Consider the following 7,800-nt stretch of genomic DNA (forward strand, 5'->3'; position numbering starts at 1 on the left):
AAGTGTTCCCTGCAGTTTTTGGATGCTTCTTTGAAAAATTAGAGATGTATGAGACTGCCTATCTCAGTGGTTGGTTAATAGTAGGATGGGATGCCCAACTCAGGCCTTCCTTTACCTGCTGAAGCATCCTTCCCTCTTTATCCCCTTGCATCATATTCTGGGACTGGCAGTGTCCTGAGAGCAGGGACCCCTGAAGCTGAATTATCTCTCCAGGACCTAGCAAAGTGTGTGGCATGCACTAGGCCCCTAATCATTGTGTTTCAAATGAATGTGTGATCTAAATTCTTACCTTCTTCTAGAAGTTTGAAGAGTGATGTTTCTAAAATTCTTCAAAAAAGACTTCCAGCTAGACTGTAAATCAGCACACTTTATACTGTCTCTGGCCCATGGGAAAGAAAATGGGCTGACACAATTCTAGTGAACAAGTTTTCTCTGGAATTCTCAGGGACTTGAGAGCAATATGATACCCTGTTTGGGACTCAGGAGGTCTGTTTCCTCTGGCTTGCGTGGGATAGGGGCCATCTGAAAGTGGTGTGCTGGCTGCTGGATGAGTTTATAATACAGGGATAGGAAACACAAACTCAGAAGCCAGACTTCCAGGGTATGAGAGCCACCTCTGCCACCTTACTAGCTGTGTGAGCTTGGGCAAGTTATTTATCCCTCATGAGCCTCAGTTTCCTCCTCTGGAAAATGGGGATAATGATAATATACTTATCTATTGGGTGGTGTGTGTGTGTAAGTGCTTGGAAAAATATCTGACACTTGAAAAGTCTGTACAAATGTTAGCTTTTATTATTATATTTTATATGGAGATAAAGCAAAATGACCTCCCCTATGTATCTTTTTTTTTTTTTTTTAACTTCTCTGTTTTCTCCTAGAAACATGCAGAAAGCCAGTAGAGACTTGGCTCCAGAACCAACCAGCAGAGAAAGTATCTCCCCTGACTTGGGATATCTTCTATCTCACAGGGAGAAGACACTTTGAAAGTTCCTCACAGACCTGTCTATTGATGTTCTTGGTTCTACTCTTCAGATCTCAGCCAGTAATCAATCAGGAGTCCCCACTGGTAAGAAGGATCACCTGTGAGGAAACTCCGCCCTCTAATCCTCTCATCTTTCTCTGCTGTGGCTGGGGGAGCATCCACCTCCCCAAGACCAGGCTTTCTCTCCTCTCTTATAAAAGTCAGTGCCCCTCTGGACCAACATTCCCTTTGGTTTATGTCAGCATCAGACTCAAATTCTCCAGAAGAAATTGAATAAACACAGGGACCCAGGATGTAATCCAAGAAGAGAAGTTTCTATTTTAACTAAGAGCTCCTGCCCCAAACCAAATTGCCTTCTGTGGCAAGGCCATTTATAGTTGGGACCAGGAGGGGTAGTTAACAAGCATGAGAGAAAATGTCTTAGACTTGCTTTTATATGTGAAAGGGATAGAATAAGTGGCTAGAATGAGACAAGTGTCCTGTAAGGAATGATATATTTATGAGGCACCCATTTGCTTCCAAAAATGACTTTAGGATGTTTAATATTAAGTAAATATGTACAAGAAAATCATATGTAAAAAGATACTTATACATAGATAACCATAGAGATATGGGAAATGATGATACATATAAATAGAAGAAAAGCCAAATATATACATAGATATGGTAGATGGAGATAAAACAAAAGAACCATCTATGCTAATATATTTGTTGCGATTGACATATTAAGTAAATATGGCTCTGGAATTTCTTGCAGCCAACACAAAAAAGGAAATACAATGGGATATATAACTTTCATCTGGTAAAAAAGTGTGTGAAATAATGGGATTGCCAAGACCCACAAAGAGATATTAGGGAGAACAAATTTCTATGTTGCCAAATAATCCTACTAAAAGAATTCGGAAAAAAAATAAATAAATAAAAGAATTCGGGTCAGAAACACCTCTGTTTGTACCTTCTTGTCACATTGGTTTTTGTGTTTATAGTTGATAAAGTACCAGATATACTATGTCTCAGAGTTAGAAGTGGCCAAGATGAGAGGTGAACAGCATCGAAAAGGATAAAAACCTGAAGGCATCCCTCACAGGCCAAACACTGAAGATATTAGCAGAAACATATCATCTTTCTAGAACGGCTTCAGCAATTTGTCCATTTAAGCAAATAATAAAGTCCTTGAGATGGCTTTGAATTCCATGAAGGATCCATTTCCAAAGACATGGATATCTCAATGTAGGCTCAGAAATGCATCCTTTGCCCAAAGAGAATACAGAGCCAGTGTAAAGTACTGTCCCCTGAGCTGAACAAGCCTTAAAAGACTGGTAAATGTTTTTTCTTTGCAAAAAAGTGAGAAGGGACACCAAAAGGAATTCTTCTAAAATAACAACTTATGCAGGCCAGGAGTATAACCGATACGGAGGTCAGCCTGACTCACATCTACACAATTCTCTTTTGACCTCTGCTCACCTCCTAGGTAGACCTAGATCCTGCCTATGTTCTCAAGAACCATGGCCACTGGCAACTGAAATACAGCTTAAGTGCTTGCTAATGGAGGAGCCCACCCCCCTTGGCCCAGACCCTCCCCCACCCCGGTGGGGCTACAGTGCTGAGAATCTATGAAGAAAGGCCAGCTTGCCCGCTCACCTCAGTTTGGGGGGGGAAAGAGGTAAAGAACATTATCAGGTCAATTGAAGAGAGGATTGTATTAATACTAAATTTACTGAAGTTGATTAATATACTGTGGTTATGTAAGGGAATATTTTTGTTCTTAGTACATACACACTGATGTATTTAGGGGTAAAGAGCCATGATGTACCATTTTCTTTCCAAAGATTCAGAAAAATGTTTTATATAACATATGGATATTTGTAAACACTTATTTACATATATGTCTACATATATAAAGAGAGAGAGCAAATGATGAAACAAATGGGCAAAATGTTAATAGGTGGATCTAAGCAAGATGTAGGTATTCTGTGTCCAATTTATATTTCTGCAACTTTTCTGTGTATTTGAAATTATTTTCAAATAAAAATTCTTAAAATTTTATGTTCTTAGATTAACAACTCTTGAGGCTTTGTTACATAAACTGCCTTCTCTCCTTTTGATTTTTTAAAAAAGATTATTTATTTATTTATTCATGAGAGACAGAGAGAGAAGCAGGCTCCATGCAGGGAGCTGATGTGGGACTTGATCCTAGGACTCTATGATCACACCCTGGGCCAAAGGCAGGCGCTAAACCGCTGAGCCACCCAGGGATTCCCTCCTTTTGACCTTCAAACGTCCTGAGAGAGGAGTCAGCCCTCCCTACCTCATTTCCCTGCCTGTAGGTCCTACCTCAATCCAGCAGGACTGTCCTCAGCCCACAACTCTCACTTCCCTGTCACACCTTTGGTCCCACCCCCAATGTGCCCCCACCCCACCCTGTAGTCTCTCAATAATCCAGATCCTTATCCTTTGTGAAGTGACCTCTCTATAGCATGCACTGTCATTGTCGACCATCCCTTCTACTTAGAACTCTTTCCAGAGCTTCTGCCCCATGATGCTCTGATGATGTCCCCTCACTCATTCCCTGGACCCAGTTCCAGTAAATGGAGGCTGCCTCAAGATTTGGTTTTGGGTTCTCTCTTCTCTTTTCACTTTCTCTCCCTTCTTTTTCAGCACTTGAACCGGAAGTGTGAAGATGGCAGTAGGAATGACTTCCAGAATCCTATCTTTAATCTTACTGTTCTCCCAGACTTCAGAACTCCATGTCCAACTGCCTTCATCTCAGCCCATACTCTTCCCTTTCGACTCAGTCCATTCTAAGGTTATTTTGTAGATCATTCAGACTCATGACCCCAACATTTTTTCTGTATCCCCTTGTCCCATGTCGGATCTTATTGGTCATTCTCCTCTGTAGTAAATCTCTAACCTCACCCTTCTTTTCCATAGCCTCTTCTCTGATCTAGTCAGGCCCTTATCATTTCTGTTTTCACTGTTAGAAAAGCCTGTAACTATTCTACTCACCTCTTATCCCTACATTTTTGACCTGCTAAGAATCTGTATTTCTAAATCTCTGATTGGATCACTCCTATGGAGACATCCTTTCATGGCTTCCCAATACCAACAAAATAAAATCCAAATATTTTAGCATTCAAAGTCCTCCATTAATTAAGGACACCTGGGTGGCTCAGCGGTTGAAACGTCTGCCTTTCGCTCAGCGCATGATCCCGGAGTCCCCAGATCGACTCCCATGCATGGAGCCTGCTTCTCCCTCTTCCTATGTCTCTGCCTCTCTCTCTCTCTCTGTGTCTTTCATGAATAAATAAATAAAATCTTTAAACAAAACAAAGTCCTCCAGTATTTAAATACACTCTGTCATTCTAACCTTGTCTTAAAGCACTATACACTCCATGCTGCTGGGCTGGTCACTGTGCCTTGAATCCCCTTTACTTCTTCCTTTGCTTATAATGCCCAACCTTCCTATCATCCAAAACCAAACCCCAATGCTGCCTGTATTAAAGAGTTCTCTGGGTCCTCCCAAGTAGAGATAATCTCTCCCTCTTCTGGGTTTCCTTGTCTGGTTGTATCTCTGGTGTTTCTATTCTCCATGTGTCTTCATCACCCAAACCCACCTTCAACAGACTGCTCCCAAGGTAGGCTCCACACCTCTTACCTTTGGCACCTCACTCATTGTGGAGGCAATCAGTCTATGTCTATGCCTTGTCAGAAACCTCTGCAGACTTAGAATCTACGTTTGAGAAGTAAAAACTTTCTCCAGCCTTTTCCCCTTGTTGATTAGAACATCTCAAGTTTGGGGATCATATTTGCTTTTCTGGGAGTCTGGGATTTGAAGGTAGAGACTTTAAGGAGGTAATTAAGGTCAAGTGAGATCATATAGATGGGGCCCTTGTCCAATTATGCCTCTTCTTATACGAAGAGAAAGAGCCTCTCTCTCCCTCCCTACACAGAAGAAAGGCCACATGAGCACAAAGTAAGAAGGTGACCATCTACCAGCTGAGAAAAGGATCTTTACCAGAAACCAACTCTAATGGCACCTTGATCCTGAATTTCTAGCTTCCAGATCTGTAAGAAAATAAATGTCTGTTGTCTAACCCACCCACCCCCCACACACTCCCCAGGCTATGGTGTTTTTTTTTTTTTTTTTTTTTTGACAGCCTGGACAGACTTGACAGACTCAGGGGAATATAAAAGGGTAAGGAAGCAGAATTGGGTAGGGAGAGCCTTGGAACATCACAGACCTGGCCAAGTCTTAGCCAACCCAACAGGGAGCTCTGCAGCAGAGGCTGCCTGTGAGGGGAGTCCCAACTTAGCAGAGTCCGCCAGGTCCTAGTATTCCTGGGTGCTCAGTCACTGCCTGAGTTGGCCTCAGAGCTGAGGTGGGGCCTGAAGGCTCTAACACCTGGAGACTGTCGGCTCATGCACTCCTTGCAGCTCAAAGGCAAGTTGTCTCTTGAGGGGGAGCTCTGGGAGGCACCCTCACAGCTGCTGCCGATGCGCGCTGGTGAGGTAGACTGGCTGGAGTCCAGCAGGTGGGGAGGCATTGTTGTCTCCTCTGCCCCCAGAGCCGCTGATCCACTGAGTTCCTAAGCTCACAGGTCTTCTGAATATGGTGCTCCAGGTGCTTTAGGAAGAAAGTGTGGAGGGGCCCAGGGCTCCCTAATCACGCTGGTGGCATGCTGGTGGCATGTGTAGAGAGGAAAGGGACATTTTCAAACTGCGTGAGCTCTCTGTAGAGTGTAGCCCAGGCTCCTGGCTCTGGCACTGTCCCCCAACCCGTTAATGATAGGGCCCCGAGTCTGGTTCTCTGGCTTGTTTGGAAATGTTTCATTCAACTGACAAGGCCCTGTCCCTTTGTCATCTGCCTGCTGCCTTAGGGCTACAGCCAAGAGACAGACTACCCCTCCCCAATTGTGCTGTGCTGGAAATCACTGAATCCTTGATGCTACTGCCTCCTTAAGAAAGAAAGAAATGGGAGTCTCCTCTTGCCACTCACCCTCCCCTCACCGTCCCATTCTTTCTCCCAAACCCAGACTGGTGAGAAACTGCTGAGAAACAACATCCACAATTAAGTACGAGGTCACGTTTAGTTCAGCACCATTGGCTGCTTAATTGGCTGATTCTATTGCTGCTCCCCTCATCTGCCAACACAGCCTCTAACGAGCTGCTTGCAGGGCAATTAATCCTCAGGTTCCTGAGACCCGGCTGATGTAAGGATCTATTCCCTTCCTGGGCATCCATTTATCTATGAACCTGTTGGGTGGGGGTCGGGGAGTAGGTTCTCATCCAGAGGTGCTGCGTTAAACTTAGTGGGATCCAGGGGCCCAGTCATCTCAAGGAGGAGGTGCCAGGATCCAGGAAGGAAGCTCTAGCCTTTCTCTAGGGCCCAGAGAAGGTAGGCCCGACTGTCCCTCTTAACCTGCTGGAGTCTTCCCTGCAATCTGGCAAAGGGAACAGAGAGGCAGTAAAGTTCAATGGTTAGAGAATGCACAGTTGTGCAGGACCTGGCAGTTTTGAAACCTGGCTCTGTCTCTTATTAGCCATGTGATCTTGAGAAAGTTATAGTTACTAATCTTTTCTGGGCCTCAGATTCTTTCCATGTTAAAATGGGATAACAACAACAACTCTTATTATACTGTCACCTACAAATAAGGATTACATAATGTTGTATATGTAAAGCGCTTAGCACAGTGCCTGGTGCTGATCATCAGGGCCATAATGAGACCGGAGAAGCGAATGAAATCATACAGCCAAAGACAGATGTTTTCAATCCTCAGTTGGCAGAGGGAGCTGTAAATGATGGGCAATGGGACGATGACATGTCCCTCAGTGGGGATGAGAGGCAGCTGTGAAGTCAACCAAGTTTGAGCAGAGTTGGAACTTGGATTTTTATGGAGCCAATTACCCACACGAGGGAAGGCATCCATGGGTGCTCCAGTATGGGATGTGCCCTGCTCCCAAGTTGACTCACTTACTGTCTGTGGCCATTAGAAGGCAGGCATGTATGCTGGCATCATGATTGTCATTATCAGGATCCAAATTTGGAGCACAATTTGCATACATTTCTGTGCATTAGTGCATTTGATCCTCAGATCAACGCTGTGAGGTTCATTGGGGTTCACATTTCCAGATGAGAGAATTAAGGCTCAGAGAGGTTGTCACTTGCCTCATTTGGCCACAGGGCTGGATGCAGAAGTGTTCTGGAGTCCATTTTTTTCTGTTTTTGAGCCCAGCACCGCATTATGCTGCCATGATAACAATCCCCACTACGTTGCCAAGGACATGGGTTGCTTGAGACCCTTCCAAACATTGCTAGGAGAGGTTGTCAATGTGGGACTTAACTCTGCCTATAAATGTGCTGCCCACTTGGGCCAAGCCACATGGCCAGGAAAAGGAAGTGGCAGTCCTGCTACAGACTGTGTATGTTGCAACAAAATTCATAGGTTGAAACCTATTCCCAACGTGATGGTATTTGGAGGTGGGGCCTTTGGGAGATGATTAGGTCATGAGGGTGGAGTTCTTATGATGGGATTAGTGGCCTTGCAAAAGAGACCCCAGAGAGCTCCTGTCCTCTTCTTCCCTGTGAGGACATAGTGAAAAGCCAAATAGACGACCAGCTATGAACCAGGAAGTGGGCCCTTGCTAGACACCAAATCTGCTGGTGCCTTGATCTTGGACTTCCCTACCTCCAGAACTATGAGAAATAAATTTCTGTTGTTTATAAGCCACCAGTCTATTTTGTTATAGTTTCTGTTCCACCAGGTGTGGTTAGGAGAAAGACAAATCCCAAAGAGAAATAATGTGTTTTTAGATGTTGG

General features: G+C 44.2%; 1 long non-coding RNA gene across 2 annotated transcripts in view; it reads left to right on the top strand.

Moving 5' to 3' along the window:
* The window catches only part of LOC140625452 (uncharacterized), a 172,917-nt gene extending 169,889 nt beyond the window's left edge, over window positions 1-3,028 (top strand). For both annotated transcript variants that reach the window (XR_012024787.1, XR_012024788.1), the window contains 2 exons: window positions 969-1,066; window positions 2,454-3,028. This is a non-coding gene — a long non-coding RNA (uncharacterized lncRNA). The remainder of the gene's footprint in view (window positions 1-968; window positions 1,067-2,453) is intronic.
* Window positions 3,029-7,800: the final 4,772 nt, after the last annotated feature.

Source organism: Canis lupus, chromosome 36 (assembly GCF_048164855.1).
Source record: "Canis lupus baileyi chromosome 36, mCanLup2.hap1, whole genome shotgun sequence".
Lineage (NCBI taxonomy): Eukaryota > Metazoa > Chordata > Mammalia > Carnivora > Canidae > Canis > Canis lupus.